The sequence below is a fragment of the Globicephala melas genome, chromosome 19 (genome assembly GCF_963455315.2).
Source record: "Globicephala melas chromosome 19, mGloMel1.2, whole genome shotgun sequence".
NCBI lineage: Eukaryota > Metazoa > Chordata > Mammalia > Artiodactyla > Delphinidae > Globicephala > Globicephala melas.
In genome coordinates, this window is record NC_083332.1 from 5305158 (window position 1) to 5323827 (window position 18670).

Consider the following 18670-nt stretch of genomic DNA (forward strand, 5'->3'; position numbering starts at 1 on the left):
CAACCCAAGTTTCCATCAACAGACAACCAGCTTAAGAAGATGTGGTGGGCTTCCGTGGTGGCACAGTGGTTAAGAATCCGCCTGCCAACGCAGGGGACACGGGTTCGAGCCCTGGTCCAGGAAGATCCCACATGCCGTGGAGCAACTAAGCCCGTGCGCCACAACTACTGAGCCTGTGAGCCACAACTACTGAAGCCCGTGCGCCTAGAGCCTGTGCTCTGCCAACAAGAGAAGCCATCGCAATGAGAAGCCTGCGTACTGCAACAAAGAGCAGCCCCCGCTTGTCGCAGCTAGAGAAAGCCCGTGTGCAGCAATGAAGACCCAACACAGCCAAAAATAAATTAAAAAAAAAATTTAAAAAAAAGATGTGGCATATATACAATGGAACATTACTCAGGCATAAAAAAGAGTGAATTATTGCCATTTGCAGCAACATGGATGGATTCACAGAATATCATACTAAGTGAAGTAAGTCAGACACAGAAAGACAAATATTATATGATATCACTTATATGTGGAATCTAAAAATAATACAAATGAATCTATATATAAAACAAAAAGACTCACAGACATAGAAAACAGATTTATGATTACCAAAGGGGAAAGTGGGGAGATGGATAAATTAGGAGTATGGGATTAACAGACAAACTATTATACATAAAACAGATAAGCAACAACGATTTACTGTATGGCACAGGGAACTAAATTCAATATCTTGTAATAAATGACAATGACAAATAATCTGAAAAAATATACCTATATACATAACTGAATCACTTTGCTGTACACCTGAAACTAACACATTTTAAATCAACCAAACTTCAATTAAAAAATAAAAATGAAACTGAAAAATAATCTCCATTGAGTAAATTGCGATGTTTCAGACAATATTGTAGATCTACTTATATTGGACTAAAAATATCTTCATCATAGATCAGTGACTGAGGAGAGCAATTGGAAAATAAGTCCAGTGTGACAATATATGTGTAAACACTGACCAAAACAGAATACTTTAAAAAATTCATTTTTATGCCATTTCAGATATAATATTAAGTATACTCTAAAACTACATTTTAAAAAAAGTAAACATAAAACTGAAGAAAACTGTTACACTTGAAGATCAAAATGGCATCAGTTGTGGGAGAATAAATGGGAATTTTACTTAACTTTATTGTTTTATTTATTTATTATTTTTTAAATTTATATGTATTTTTTTCGGTACGTGGGCCTCTCACTGTTGTGGCCTCTCCCGTTGTGGAGCACAGGCTCCGGACGCGCAGGCTCAGCGGCCATGGCTCACGAGCCCAGCCGCTCCGCGGCATGTGGGATCTTCCCGGACTGGGGCACGAACCCATGTCCCCTGCATCGGCAGGCGGACTCTCAACCACTACGCCAAAAGGGAAGCCCTATTGTTTATTTTATTATTGTGTTGTTATGCGGACTGGATTTCTATTGTTGCTGAAACAAATTCCCATGATATTAGCAGCCCCAAACAACACTCATTCATTTTCTCACAGGTCAGTAAGATAGAAGGCCAAAATCAAGTTGTCCGCTCTCCTGGGCTCTTAACGGGAGCCTCTGGGGGAGAATTCCTTCCAGGCTGATTCACGACTTTGGCAGAATTCTTCACAATCTCTATGCGGCTCCCTCTGTCTTGAAAGCCAGAGTCAGCACACTGACTCCCCCTCCTGTTTTCAATCTGTTCCTCTTCAGGTGCATCTAACGGGCCTTTCTCTTCTCTAGGGTCATGTGACTACACATGGTCTACCCAGATAATGCGTTTAAGCTCCCTATTTTAAAGTCAGTTGACTAGGTACATCTGCAAAGTCCCTTTTGCCTGTAATGTAATATAAACCACTAAGGGGTAACACCAGGGGATGCAGATCTGCCTACACCACTAGGATTTTTTTCAATGAAAAGCATTTTTCATTGTGATCATATCCATAAAACGATTGCCAGCGGTTTCACTTTAAGCTCTGCCCACCTAGAAGCCCTGGGACTGAACGTGATGGCCTGTAAGATACTCAAGAAGCAGGTGGTGGCAATGGACACACCCCTGCCCACTCCGCGAACATAGGGGAACATTTTGCATGCAAAAATCACTGTCCGTGTGGTACCACCCATAATTTCTCACTGTATTGTGAAATCCATCAGAGAACAGAACCAAGATTTTGGCTACAATCAGGTTCTTGACAATCAAACCTATGGTCCGCAGCCTATACCCAGTGCAATAAGGGAAGAGATAACAGTAAAAAAGAGGAATTCTCTCCAAAGAAGATATACAGACTGCCAACAAACACATGAAAGGATGCTCAACATCACTAATCATTAGAGAAATGCAAATCAAAACTGCAATGAGGAATCATCTCACACCGGTCAGAATGGCCATCATCAAAAAATCTAGAAACAATAAATGCTGGAGAGGGTGTGGAGACAAGGGAACGCTCTTGCACTGCTGGTGGGAATGTAACTTGATACAGCCACTATGGAGAACAGTATGGAGGCTCCTTAAAACACTAAAAATAGAACTACCATATGATCCAGCAATCCCACTACTAGGCATATACCCTGAGCAAACCATAATTCAAAAAGAGTCATGCACCCCAATGGTCACTGCAGCACTATTTACAATAGCCAGGTCATGGAAGCAACCTAAATGCACAACGACAGATGAATGGATAAAGAAGATGTGGCACATATATACAATGGGATATTACTCAGCCATAAAAAGGAACGAAATTGAGCTATTTGTAGTGAGGTGGATGGACCTAGAGTCTGTCATACAGAGTGAAGTCAGAAAGAGAAAAACAAATACCATATGCTAACACATATATATGGAATCTAAAAAAAAAAAAAAAGGCTCTGAAGAGCCTAGCAGCAGGACAGGAATAAAGACGTAGATGTAGAGAATGGACTTGAGGACACAGGGAGGGGGAAGGGTAAGCTGGGATGAAGTGAGAAAGTGGCATGGACATATATACACTACCAAATGTAAAATAGATAGCTAGTGGGAAGCAGCCGTGCTTTATGACCACCTAGAGGGGTGGGATAGGGAGGGTGGGAGGGAGACGCAAGAGGGAGGGGATATGGGGATTATATGTATACGTATAGCTGATTCATTTTGTTATACAGCAGAAATTAACACAATAATGTAAAGCAATTATACTCCAATAAAGATGTTTAAAAAAAAAGAGAGAGAGAGAGAGGGAAATTCCCCAGCATTCCAAATACTGTCGGTAATAATAAGATCGATCCTGCTGCCAAATCCCTGGCAGCCATGTTATCAGGTCTCACTGACTGATGCTTGTCTTCTGAGCTAGAAGATCCTGAACGCGAACATGAAGCATGGACCACATGTACCAGGTCAACTGAAATCCAACATTCGGGACTTAACCATAGCCTTACTTTGAAATATAGTCTTCCTGTCATGTCAAGTCATCCAAGGATTGAACCTATAACCATTAAAGAACACTTAGAATGTATGACTCACTGCTATGAAAGCCACACATGTGGTAACATCTTTATTCCTCACAAATTCCTGAAGCAAACACTTATCTTCCTTATAAAGATGAAGCAAACACTGACATAGAGGTTAAGTGTTTCCATCCTAATATTGAGCCATTCTTGCATTTATTAAATCCAAATTGTCATGGGTGGGTACCTGCAGTTTTATACTGCAGTCGGTGCATTTACATTTTTTTTTTAAGATTTTTTTTAAAGTCTAAATTGACTCACTGGTTGGGAGCAGGTGGATAGTGGGATTTGACCCTGACTGGGCTGGTTACAATGACAGTGCATTTAATCCAGAATATACTCAAATACTAGTCACCTGTGTTCTTCAAATAAACCAGATCTAAATTTAGTTTTGCTTTTACACCTTGTCATTTCAATTTAGGTTGTTGATATTTTATTTAAAAATGTAGTTAATAAATAAGTGGAAACTTGTCATTAAGACTTATCCTATTGCCAAATACAAACTTTGAATAAAGCTGTAGAAATCTTACTTAAAGGTAAATGCACCGGGGGCTTCCCTGGTGGAGCAGTGGTTAAGAATCCACCTGCCAATGCAGGCGACACGGGTTCAAGCCCTGGTCCGGGAAGATCCCACACACCGCAGAGCAACTAAGCCCACGTGCCACAACTACTGAGCCTGTGCTCTAGAGCCTGCAAGCCACAACTACTGAGCCCGCGTGCCACAACTACTGAAGCCCACACGCCTAGAGCCCATGCTCTGCAACGAAGAGTAGCCCCCGCTCACCACAACTAGAGAAGGCCCGTGCATAGCAACAAAGACCCAACGCAGCCAAAAAATAAAGAAAATAAAAATCTTAAAAAAAAATGTAAATGCACCGACTGCAGTATAAAACTGCAGGTACCCACCCATGACAATTTGGATTTAATAAATGCAAGAATGGCTCAATATTAGGATGGAAACAAAAAGGTTCATTTACTTCCATTCCAGGACAAAAGTACAATGTCATAAGTCACTGGAACTATGGGACAGAAAACACTGATGCCTGATTAATAGTGCACAGTAGAAACAAATTATTACTGATTTCAGGTCACATGCATAACTATTTATTAATACCCGTCAAATAAAAGTATTAGCAGTAAGGCAAGATCTGTGAAAGATATGAAAATACAAGACACATGCAAAATCGAATGTTAACGTGAGTAACTTGTGTACTGTATAAATGCCATACATTTTTGGGATCAGTATCATAATATTTAAAAGCAGCAGAAATATCACAGGATACATTTGAGCCTAAAACTGGTATCTGAAACTTACAAAGTTCTTTTTTTCTTAAATGCTACTTCCCTAACTTTTAGTGAGAAGACTCTCTCCATAACCAATAAAGACGCAATTATTAAATCCTCTGGGAGGGAGGCTCAAGAGGGAGGGGATATGGGGACATATACATGCATATGGCTGATTCACTGTGTTAGTACAACAGACACTAACACAGTATTGTGAAGCAATTATACTCCAATAAAGATTTTTAAAAATAAATAAATAAATAAATCTGCTAAGCAATTCATACAGCCAGAGTTAGAGAACGCATTCACATTCCAACAATGGCTGCCAGACACACTGTTTCTGCACAGCATCAGCTGAGTCCTGTAGATTCATCCCAGTGTTTGTTACAAGTATGGAGGTATTACGGGCTCACCTCCGAAACCTGAAATTTATGTCTGCAATTTTTGTAAAGCAGACTGAATTGGGAAATACAGTCCTTAAGCACATGAAAAATCAGATTTCATCATCACTTGCGTTAAACCACAACAATCCCTGTCAGCGAGAAACACATACATTACGTTAGGAGCCATCGGGGATTGGTGAAAGGTCTAGGACCCCATCTCTCTTGACTATCTCAGTTCATGCCTTAGGATTTATCCCACCGTCCTGTATCGTTTTGGTGCTGGACCAGGTTCATACACAGGAGATTCCCTTTATCCAATATACTCACTTCCCAATTTCCTGCACAAATCCTTCCTTTATAGATTCCACCTCCCTAATGAATATAGAGAAAACCCACCGCCTTTTTCCTGCTGCCTGGATGGTGGGCTCAACGCGAAGGTCAAAGCAATCAGTGCAAGAGGGGTAGCTCCACCCTGAGATATGAGTTTGTGATCCTGTGACCTCTCCTCCCCTCAGAACTGCAATTATCACTTCACCTGGAGCAGTACTGGCAGGAACAGGCTCGGGAGCTGTGATTATTTTTTAAAACATTTTCCTAGTTGCTAATTACCAAGACCAATTATCACTTTCTAGCTAATATGTCTTAAGAGACTATTGGTGCGTTTGTGACAGATGCTTACTTTTCCATGATCCCTGGAGGCAGACAGGGCTCATATGTAGGGAGCAGGAAGTACTTAGGTTTGACACGTAAGGGACTGGCTGCAAGTACATGTCTCAATGCAGGTTCTGCTTCACTGAGAAATTCTACCCAGGACAGTCCTTTCCTAATTTCATACACTGAGCTGGACCATCAATTAAGGTATGAGCAATGAAATGGAATTTGTCCAAGTATATGAGAAGGATCTAAAAAGAGATACAAATAACAAGAACGCGATGCCAATGTCTATATTAGATATCATTGCACTCATTTGTACAACTCAATATCAATGAATCTGTAAATTGTTAGAAAAATAAATTTTACTGACATTGACCCTCACTAACGATAGGAAGCAGAAGCAGACTAATATCCATAGAAGAAAGAGAGAAGGTTCTAGAAGAGACCCGTGGGGGTGGGGTGGGTTGGGGAAAAAAAATAATAAAAGAGACCCTTGCAAATAACAGCACCAGGATCAGATGGTTTAAGAGGGAGATTTTACTATTCCTGTTACTGCCAGATAAGTCAATGCTACTCACTTAATTCAAGACCATCAAATGGTCAACAAAGTCCTCCACACTTGCTTTTGTGCAAAACTTTGAGTAAGGAATTATCGTTACCCCTTAAGTTAAGAAATATATATCTGATGAGTCAAGAAGGGAAAAATATATATATATATTATGGTTGAAATTAATTCTTCAGGTTTTCCTACACACAAATCAACTCTTTGATCAAGGTTCACTATGCGGTGATTCCCCAATGTCAAGTCAGTTGCTAGAGCCAAAACAGTGGACAACCCATCCCTCCCAACTCATTTACACAGATGCAAACACACATGCACGCATACTCACACACTCTAACATACAGTCACACACATTCGCACACATATGCACACACACAATACACAATCACCCACGTGCTCATGTAATTTCAGCTGCACACTCACAGGCATTAATGCACACACTGAACACATAAAAATGCCCACTCACATATAAAACACCCTCCCAGAACCATAATAAGGAAGATCAAACCTGACTCCATATTAGATCTGTTCTTTTTTCACTTTAACCTTTGTGCTCTGTTGCCTGTCCTTAGTCATGCTGGCTCTGCACTTTTTGTAAAAGAATGTTACATATAGCCTGAAATATACAAGATAGCCTATTCTCAAGACTCTGACCTTCAAGAGTCCATTCATATAGAGATAAAAACTGTCTTGTTGGAGGTTTCAGAAACATCTTGACCTGACCTACGTGGACAGTGGACAGCTACAAGAACCTACGTGGATTCTGACACCAGGAAGTTTGCAACAACTAACCATGCCCCTCCCTCACCTTGCCTTTAAAAGGGCTTTGCTGAAACTTTGAGGAATTGGGGGTTTTGGGGGCATGAGCCACATGTCTCCTTGCATGGCCCTGCAATAAACCTTTCTCTGCTCTGAACTCCGACGTTTCAGTTTGTTTGGCCTCACTGTGTGTTGGGCACATGAACTTGTGTTCAATAAGAGAACCAGACCTTGCTATGGGCCCTGATGGAACTCCCATGAACCATGGTGTTGAGCCCATGCATGAAGAAGGATGGGCAAGTAAAGAGTTATCAAATGCCCCAAAGGGGAGAAACAGGGTCTTGGACATTATTACCTGGACACAATTGCTGGCCCTGCCTGTTTCAACCCCCAGAAAGGGACATTTAAATAATTCAGAGTTGGTGTTTCCAATGACCAAGACCTATGCAGAACCTGGTCTGCATTCAGAGCAGCCTCTCCCCACAGCATTGCTGATTTCAGGAAGCTTCTCCAAGATATAGGAGAGGGTAGCAGGAGTGAAAAGTTTGAGGTCCAGGGAAAGTCAGCTTGCTGAAGCGTAAGGCTGGTACTGTACATACACAAAACATACAACGTACAACATAAATGAACAAATTTCTGTCATGGAAGCTATGATACATTTGGTCTTTGTCCCTGGTTTCTGACACAGAGCTGCTAAAACCCTTGTTATGTTTTGAGGGATAGAGGTGAAAGGAGCCTCTTTTGTTATTTCTAACAAACCCCTTTCAACCACGTCTGAGGTTCTGTTAATGAGGTGACTCTTGGTGGGCCCCTAGAGAGCTTCAGGGTGGGAGCTGGTTGCCAGAGGAACCGACCAGGAGACTAGAGGGTTGCAACTTTCAGGCTGAGCCCTGTGCCCCAGAAAGGGAAGAGGGGCTGGAGATTGAGCTTATTCACCAGCTGCCAATGATTTCATCAATGATGCCCACAGGATGAAGCCTCCATAAAAACCTCTGAACGATGGGGCACAGAGAGCTTCAGGCAACACATCCACCTGCAGGGAGGGTGGTGTTACCCAACTCCATGGACACAGAAGCTCCTGTACTTGGGCTCCTTCCAGAACGCACCCAATGTACTCCTTCATCTGGCCATTCCTTTGTGTCCTTTATAATAAACTGGTGGTTTAAGGAAAATGTTTTCGGGCATTTGTGAGCATTCTAGCAAATTACTGAACTTCAAGTGTGTGGGGGGAGGAGTGAGTGGAGGAATCCCTGATGTAACAGCAAAGTCAGACGGAAGAGTTGTTAGCCCGGGCACCCAATGCTTGAGACTCACATTTGAACTGAGGGCAGTCTTGTGGAGTCTGAACTTGACAAAACGAAAGACAACCTACAGAATGGGAGAAAATATTTGCTAATGATATCACTGACAAGGGGTTAATATCCAAAATATATAAACAGCTCATATAAATCAATATCAAAAAACAAACAATCTAATCAAAACGTGGGCAGAGGACCTGAAGAGACATTTTTCCAAAGAAGACATACAAGTGGTTAACCGGCACATGAAAAGATGCTCAACATCGCTAATTATTAAAGAAATGCAAATCAAAACAACGAGATATCACCTCACACCTGTTAGAATGGCCACCATCAAAAAACCTACAAACAACAAATGTTGGAGAGGGTGTAGAAAAAAGTGAACACTTGTACACTGTTGGTGGGAATGTAAATTGGTGCAGCCACTATGGAAAACAGTATAAAGTTTCTCAAAAAACTAAAAATAGAACTATCATATGATCCAGCAATTCTACTCCTGGGCATATATCCAGAAAAAAATGAAAACACTAATTCAGAAAGACACGTGGACCCCAATGTTCATAGCAGCACTATTTACAATAGCCAAGATATGGAAGCAACCCAAGTGTCTGTCAACAGACATATTACATATATATATTATGTACATAATGGAATATTAGTCAGCCATAAAATAAGAATGAAATTCTGCCATTTGCAGCAACATGGATGGACCTAGAGAATATTATGCTTAGTGAAATAAGTCAGAGAAAGACAAATACTGTATGATATCACTTATATGTAAATCTAAAAAATATAAACAAACGAATATAATAACAAAACAGAAACAGACTCACAGATATAGAAAACAAACTAGTGGTTACCAGTGAGGAGGGGCACATTAGGGATATGGGATTAAGAGATACAAACTGTTATGTATAAAATAAATAAGCAACAAGGATATATTGTAGAGCATAGGGAATTATAGCCATTATCTTATAATAACTTTTAATAGAGTATAACCTGTAAAAATACTGAATCACAATGTTGTACCCCGAAACAAAAATAATACTGTTAATCAACTATACTTCGATTTTTTAAATAAATTGTCCAGAAAGTTTAAAATATTTTTAAAAATATTTTTTAAATAAATTGTCGAGAAAAAGAAAACCACCAAGGAGATGATGAATGCCATGGAAGAAACAAGGAGATGGAATTGAGAGAAGCTGAGGAAAGTCAATTTTAGATAAACTGATCACCTCTGAAAGTGAAACATTTGAGCTAAGACCCATAAAAAGGTAGAGGGTGGGGCAGCAGTGTAAAAACTTGGGGGAAGGAAACTCCAGGCACAGGGAACAGCAAATGCAAAGGCCCTGAGTCAGGAATGGATTTGGCATATGGAGAAATGGAAAAAATACTTGTAAGAATGGAGGGGAAGACAAGTGATTGGGGTTTGGCTTAAGCACCCAGGCAGACTGCAGCACTGTTTCAAACCTGGGGGATACTCAGAGAGGAACAGGTCTAGGGGAAGACGAGTGGAATCAAGAGCTTAACTTTGTAACTATCAAGATTGAGATGTCTGTAGACATTCAAGTGAAGATGTAAAGAGACCAGTCTTTCAAATAAGACTAGAGATGAGCACAAAGTTCTGGGTTGGAAATGAACATTTGGGAGTCATTAGCCTACAATATTACTTCAAGCCTAGAACAGAAAAAGGACGTTAGGTAAGAACTACAGTATGGCCTTTAGTTAAAGATAATGTATCAGGGATACCCCTGGTGGCGCAGTGGTTGGGAGTCCGCCTGCCGATGCAGGGGACACGGGTTCGTGCCCCGGTCCGGGAAGATCCCACATGCTGCGGAGCGGCTGGGCCCGTGAGCCATGGCCGCTGAGCCTGCGCGTCCGGGGCCTGTGCTCCGCAACGGGAGAGGCCACAACAGTGAGAGGCCCAAGTACTGCCAAAAAAAAAAAGAGGAAGAAAAAAATGAGCTATTTGGGAGAAAAGATAATTTCCATTTCTATTTCTGACATTTATACTGAAAGCAGAACATCACAGAGGAGGTATTCTGGAGGGAAGCAAATGCAGGGCTAGAGGTCAAATGTGAGAATATTTGCCAATCTGAGAAACACCAGCATAGAACCAATAGCTTAAGCTTTCAAATTACTGAAGGAGTTACAATAAAAGTCAAGAACAAAGTGGAGAACAGAAACGTTGGAAGATTCTTGGAGCATGAAGATCCAGAAACCGGGCAGGTAAAAAGTGAATCAGCGCAGAAGGATGTAGGTTTGTTAGGGTGGTGTTACCTGGACCCAAACAGGATTGGCTGTCAGGAAAGAAAAGGGACACTGTTAACAGGCAGGAAGGTGCTCTAGTCCATACAGAGAATGAAGTTATCCGCCTGGGCAGAGGTATGGAAGGAATGGAATTTTATACCAAGCAGGCCCTCAGCTGTGGAGAGGAAAAGGAGTAGGAGGTAGGCCTGCTGCCTGTTTTTGTAAATAAAGCTTTATTGGAACACACACACACACACACACACACACACACACAATTTCTAGTAATAGGCTAATGATGTGTAAGTTAATAAGCTAAACAAACAATATACATTATTTCATCCTCCCCAATTATTCCTATTTTAAAACTGAGGTAGCTAGAATATAAAGTAGAAAGATCACATATAAAACAATAAACCAAAAAATATAAACAAAAAATATAAAATAAAATAAAACAATAGACCTATTATCTTTGTTAGCCACTTTGCTAATTAGGATAACATAAATTCAACAATATTTCTGGAAAACTTAAAGGGAACTTCCAGTAGATAAATATAAACAAGATGTGCCTTCTAAACCACGGCATAAAAGCTAAAAAATACATAATCTATGTAAGAGGAACTATAAAGCAAATTAAACTACAAGGAAACAAAGAGAATTAAAAAAGAGTAAAACAGGAGTGAGAGACACACAGGACAGGGTTGAGGCAGCAAAGGCAAAAGTAAAACTCTCCAAGACAAGACAAAGCTGACTGGAATGAATAAAACGAAAACAAAATCCAGCGATTGGCTGGTTCTCAGAGACACCCACATCCTCAAACACCAGCCAGGGAAGACAAAATGTAAGAAACAAAGTATATCAGGACCAGGCAAATGTAGATAACAGAATCAGGAAGAGTAATAGTAACAGTAGCAGGTAAAAGAATTTAAGATGAGAGCCATTAAATGGGGTAAAGTAGAAATTTATAGAGTAACATGAGTTAGAAGTTATAATGTGGTTGCTTTACATAACAAATAGGGAACTAAATCACATAAAACCAACGCTGTTAAAAAAAAAGACAAAAACAAGGATGTGTGACAGAAACACCACTGAGAAGATATTAAAATACCACTAATTTTGTGACAAATAATATAGGAAAAGATTATATATATGGCCTAAATATTAAAACTAATATTGACATAAGCAATATATCAAAGTAGATAAAAGATGTACATATTGAAAATATACATGGTTTTCAATTATTCATATTTGCCTTAAAAGAAAAGACCACATATGGTACCACAATGAAAAGCAGGATAAATTCCTCAAAATACAATTAGGAATAACAAGAAAGATAGCAACCAAAAAATTCCAAACAAATCATAAAATTAAAAATTATCCTAAATGTCTCTTACGTGAAGTAAGAATAGAATTGGCAATCACTGCATATTTGTAAAATGACAGTAAATATTTAAATGTGAAGAGGCATGAATATAATCAGAATAATTGTGATTATTTCTATGATTACCAGGTGGAAACAAGAGAAGGATCATACCAAAGATATCACTTGCCTACATGAAAACTAAAAACATGTTCTGAGAGAGGATAATTGAATGTTTGATATATGTCTTATCTTCAGCAAGTAACATACAGTTTTAATGTAACATCAGACAAACTCTCTAGGCATACCAGTAAAAAGTATTTTGTAAAACAAGTAATAGTTCGCATGATTCACCATTCACAAGGTACAGCTGAGGTCCTTCCACCACCCAGTTCCTCTGTTCCTAATTTTGTGAATCCTCACAGTGATATTCTACGAATATACAAGCAAATATCAGTTTAGATTTCCTTAGGCTCTGATCATTTAAAAACACTTTAAATTTTTGTAGGGATGAGGTCAAAGCAAAGGAGGACGTGAGGGACTTCCCTGGTGGTGCAGTGGTTAAGAATCCGCCTGCCAATGCAGGGGACATGGGTTCGAGCCCTGGTCCAGGAAGATCCCACATGCTGTGCAGCAACTAAGCCCGTGCACCACAACTACTGAGCCTGCACCCTAGAGCTCGCAAGCCACGACTACTGGAGCCCACGCGCCACAACTACTGAAGCCTGTGTGCCTAGAGCCCGTGCTCTGCAACAAGAGAAGCTACTGCAGTGAGAAGGCCACGCACTGAAACGAAGAGTAGCCTCCGCTCGCTGCAACTAGAGAAAGCCCGCGTGCAGCAACGAAGACCCAAAGCAGCCAAAACTAAATAAATTTATTTTTTAAAAAAGGGATGTGAAGAGAAGAATGGGTTTGAGGGGGTTGATGGGAACAGCTGGTAAGCTGTTGAGGAACTGGGAGGAATGTCACAATATGAAGCTCCATCTGGTTATAAAGGTTGGAAATAAAGGTTGGAAACTCAAATCAGGGATCTCCAGGGAGTCCCTCCCCAATTACTAACTCCACAGGTTTCCCAAATCAACAACTTCCATGAGCTCACCAGTCACAGACACCAACTCCATTCCATGACCTGCCCCAGTAATAGTCATAAACATTGACTCCTGTACCCATCAGTGACCCCTCCAAGCTCCTAATGTCCCCCAACGACTCCATCACTGCCCCCAATACCTCATCCTTGATTCCCCAAACCTCCACATTATTAATGCCCACAGACTCTCCCATAATTGACCTCAAGACGCCCCATTACTAACCCTACAGTCCTATCAATGACCACACAGGCTCCGCCAATTACCAGTTCTCACAGGCTTCCCAATCAGCGACCTCACAAACCTTCATCCCTTATTCTCCAGGCCATGAATTCTGAACCCCCAGATTCATCATGCCATAGCGGACCCCCCATTCCCTCCGTCACTGAACCATAGATTCACCCAATTAAAAACTGCCCAGATCACCGATTTCAACAGACTCTCCGATTATGGACTAAACAAATGGCCTATCAACCCAATACACCTGCTTCCTTGACCCTCACAGACTCCTGCCACTGACCCCACCGACCCTAATCACTGCACCCCACAGAAGTCTCTCCTCTTACCGGGTCTTCTCACGACGTGGCTGGAACAACCACAGGTTTCCAAAGGCTACTTTCCAATGCAGGTCGCCTGGCAACGCCACAGCGCCTCTGCTGCGCATACTCAGTACTACCTGTGAGCCGACAATGGCCACCGGTCACGTGAAGCACCTCCAGGGACCTGGATTCTGCACGTGGGGTGGGCGGGAGTGGAATGGCTCTGCGGGGCAATATGGCGGCAGCTGTGGAGCAGCCGTTTCCCAAGTTGTGCTCTACAGAGAAGTTGCCTCTTCCACCGGACATCTCAGCTCTGGAGGGTCCGTCTCCCCAAATGCCATCAAAAGTGTGGCACACGTGCCGACTCTTGACAATGCAGCTTGGTCTTCTTCCCCGTCAGTTATGTGGGCCCAAGACTTCAAACGGCCGTGGCCACTGAGTCTCTCGTCACAGGAGGTGGTGGCCGTCTTGAAGGAGGTGTACGTGTCCAACAGACTTTTATCCTTAGCAGAGAGAAGCCTGGTCGAGGGGCAAACCGTGGGAATATTTTTGGCTGGAGAAAGCTCTAGAGAAAAGTACAGGGTTATGGAGGAGCTAAGGTGGTGAAACTGGGTCCTCCTAAAACTGAGGTCCTCTACTGAAGCCGAATCCAGTCTCTGTACCCAGACACCGAATTAATCTCGGAGACAGAGTTCTTGGTGAAGTAGAAAATAGCTCTACTGCTTTGCCAGGCAAAGGGCGCTAGAACAAGCCAACACCCTCAAAACTGTGAGTCCCTACGTGGAAGGGGTAGTGAGGACTTTTATAGGAATGGTTCTGAGAGGGCGTGGACCTTCTTCTGATTGGTCGGTGGTGAGGTAAGTGGGCGTCAATTTCCGCAACCTGAATTCAACAGGTGGGGGGCTTCCGTGCCTGTGAGCAGCTTGCCTTAACTTCTCGCACCTGGAGGGGGTTTCAGTCTCTGCAAAATAGCTCAAAGACACTGCTAGGTGTAGCCCTTGAAGGGGCACAGGACTCCGCCCCAAGGCAGCACTATCGTTTCTAGACTATTCCTCCCTTGTCTCTGCATCCCCTCCCTTCCCTAATTAGCATCTGTTTAAACCTGGCCCTTGGAACTAAGGGAAGGTCCTGAAGTCAAAATTAAGCTTATTTTCTGTAAGCGAGAAGTGGGGGACACGGTTGGTTGTGCAGTGGTTAAGAATCCACCTGCCAGTGCAGGGAACACGGGTTCGAGCCCTGGTCCGGGAAGATCCCACGTGCCGCGGAGCAACTAAGCCCATGCCCCATAACTACTGAGCCTGTGCTCCAGAGCCCACAAGCCAGAACTACTGAAGCCCGCAAGCCCGTGCTCCACAACAAGAGAAGCCACCGCAACGAGAAGCTTGTGCGCAGCAACGAAGACCCAACACGGCCAGAAATAAATATTTTTAATTAAAAAAAAAAAAAGTGGGGGACACGGAAAGGTTTTTGTGCCCAGGAGCCCCACTCCTGCTTGGTATCACTACTGAGTTTATGATTAAGCTCTCTGTCCAGAACTTTATTCCCTTTCTTACGCCCTCTGACCTCAGTCCTGAGCTACGTGAACACTAATCCACCAGAGTCAAATGACTGAGATTGCTGTTGTCAATAACACCCTTAATGTAATAAAATTGCTGTTGTAGATATCATAATTAACATTAACGGAGGTTGTTGCTTCAGGGCAAAATGAGCTCATGGACCACCTGGCCAGAGAATCATAAACACATCCTGACTCCCAAAACCATGATTAAGAAATGTCACAGATATGTTACAAAACGATGATTAATCCTAGTTTCTTTGTTCTTCACCTTTACAACATCCCTAACACAAAGACCAAGATAGAGTGGATCTGAGACTCATCTGGCCTCCCTTGCTTGGCGCCATGCAAATAAACCATTACTTTGCTACAAACACCTGCTGTCAGAGTTTGGCTTTCAGCGCCTCAGGCACACAAGCCCTTGCTCAATTACAATGTGGCAACCCAAAGGTTCCTCTGAGGCTAGTGCCTGTGGTCGGCTGACCCTCTGCCAGCGCAGGACTTTCCTTTTGAGGATCCAGCAGCGGCCCAGCCACTTTGGCCCGGGGATCTGGCTGGGGAATTCCCTTCTCAACCGCGCATCAGCAATATTTCAGGCTTGCAATAAAGGAATGGTTTCTCGATTGGAAGACGTAAGCAACCGCACGATAGTGCCAGCCTAAAACTTTTATCCTTGTATACTGGTGCTCTCCTAGGCCCATTGCCCATATTGCAGGGATTGGGTTTAATAAAAGCGCCTAAGGTTGCTTTTGGAATTGGTTTGGCTTTAAACCTTTTGAAACTGGTTTGACTTTAAATCTTTTGGAATTGATTTGGCTTCTGTCTTGTGTGTGCATGTGAGTGTATATTTGTGTTAAACAAGGTGCACTATTTTAATTGGTGGATGGGGGGGTTCAGTTTCTAAAAATAGCCCTTTAGGATGCATCCTACAAAATTGGACCACCTTTAGTTCTGGTTCCATGACTAAAGCCAAAGTTTTGTTTGTTTGTTTGTTGTTTTGGTAACACTGGTAGCCACATTCTTTAGACTCTGAAGAAAAATGCCCATGACAAGCCTCATTTGACAATCCAAAACTGGTTTTGCCCGCCTAAAACATTTTTTTTTGGAATTCTGACCCTAAGGGAACAAGTCCTTCTAGAACTTGCTTTTCTTTCCCTGTGAGATGTAAATGTCTTCCCAGGGCTCTCAGGAGGTCATATCTTATCTAGACCATCTCCAGTTCTTGAGATTGAGGGGAAAAAAGGGAAAAGAGGCCTTTTAAATTATTCCAACTGTTAGTTATAAAGTAGTGAATTTTATATTATAATGCCTGATTCATGACTAAGTTTTAAAATGAAGCTATGAGATCTCTGTCTGGATGTATGTATGTATGTAACGTGCATTATAAATATATGTCTTTACCCTTACCAAAATTAATTTATAAATGAGCTCTATTTAATTGGCTTAAAGGAGGTTAAGTTCTTATATAAATTCTCAGAAATGTAAAAGAAACTAACCCAAATGAATTTCAGGTTCGTGTGATCTGGGAAATAGTCAATATTAAATTAATATCTGGTATTAAAGTTAGCTTAAGCTTGTTGGGTTAATATAGACATGTCTTTATTTTTATTTTTTAATTAAAAAAGATTGCTTAAAAATGTAACCATGATCGGAGCTTTCAGTAAGTTGTACTCTTTCTGCTGATGGAGGGTTTGAAATATTGTGAGAATTACTAAAGTGCGATAGACACAAAAGGAGCAAATGCTGTTGAAAAAATGGTGCCAATAGACTTGCTCAACAGTGTTGCCACAAACCTTCAATGAGTAAAAAATGCAATTTCTGCCAAGTGCAATACAGTGAAGCACAATGATATGAGGTATGCCTGTATTTGATTTCACAGCAATAGTGTGCTGTATATATTATCTGCACTTTGCAGATGGAGAAACTGATTCTCAGTGCAGTTAGGCAACTCAATCGAAGATAATTTTTTTAAACAGAAAGCAGCAAGTTGAAACAAATATATAGAAAAACATTTAAACTTGCCCTGATAATTAAAGAAATGTAAGCTAAAACCTCAAACTACCATTTTTCACTTAAACATTTTTTTAAATTGAATTATAGTTGATTTACAATATTGTATTAGTTTCAGGTGTACGGCATCGTGATTCAGTATTTTTAGATTATACTCCACTTAGTTATTACAAAATCATGGCTATAATTCCCTGTGTTATACAATATATCCTTTGAGCTTATCTATTTTATACATAGTAGTTTGTATCTATTAATACCCCTAATTTGCCCCTCCCCTCTTCCCTCTCCCCTTTGGTAACCACTAGTTTGTTTTCTATATCTGTGAGTCTGTTTCTGTTTTGCATGTACATTCATTTGTGTTATTTTTTAGATTCCACATATAAGTGATATCATATTGTCTTTCTCTGACTTAATTCACTAAGAATAAATATTCTCTAGCTCCATCCACGTTGCTGCAAATGGCAGAATTTCATTCTTTTTATGGCTGAGTAATATTCCATTGTATACACGCACCACATCTTCTTCATCCATTTGCCTGCGGATGGCCCTTGGGTTGTATCCATGTCTTAGCTATTGTAAATAGTGTTGCTATGAACATTGGGGTGCATGTATCATTTCAAATTAGTGTTTTCGTTTTTTTCTGGATATATACACAGGATCATATGGTAGTTCTGTTTTCAGATTTTGAGGAACCTCCATACTATTTCCCATAATGGCTACACCAATTTACATTCCCACCAACAGTGTACAAGGGTTCCCATTTCTCCACATCCTCTCCGACATTTGTTATTTGTAGACTTTTTCATAATAACCATTCTGACAGGTGTGAAGCACTAGATTCTTTAGCTAGAATCGTACGAGACAATACAGTTGCTTTAGATCATATTGTATGTAGTGGCCAATAGCTCCTGTTATATGTTAATACCACATCAGAAGTTAAAACCTGCTTCGATAAAATTAAGCAACTGGCTACCTGGCTACGCATCTCCCCAGAAATGCCAGGTCCAGACTGGTTTTCAGGCTTATTCTCCTGAATTCCTCAGGGAATAAGATATATTTTCCAAGGTTTATTAAAGTTTGGGTTTCACTCCATCTCCTACATCTAATTGGTCTGCTGCACCAGAACGATGGACCAAGGGACTAAGCTTTTAGTCATGCAAGATTCGGGTCCAAGACCTGGAACTTGGGGATGTTCCCAGCTCAGTATGCAACATTTCCACTCCCCAAATTGAGGTGGGAAATAGCCAGAGCAGTCACTGCCCTGTTCCCTCAGAGATCTGGGGAAAGTTAAGACAGGAGTGAGGATTGAAACCAAGTCCCCCTAAAACTGAGTTCCCTTAGTGAGTTTATGATTCATCTCTCTGTCCAAAACTTTATTCCCTTTCTTGCCCACTCTGACCTCAATCCTGAGTCAGCTGAACACTCATCAGCCAGAGTCAGATTGTTGTCAGTAACATCCT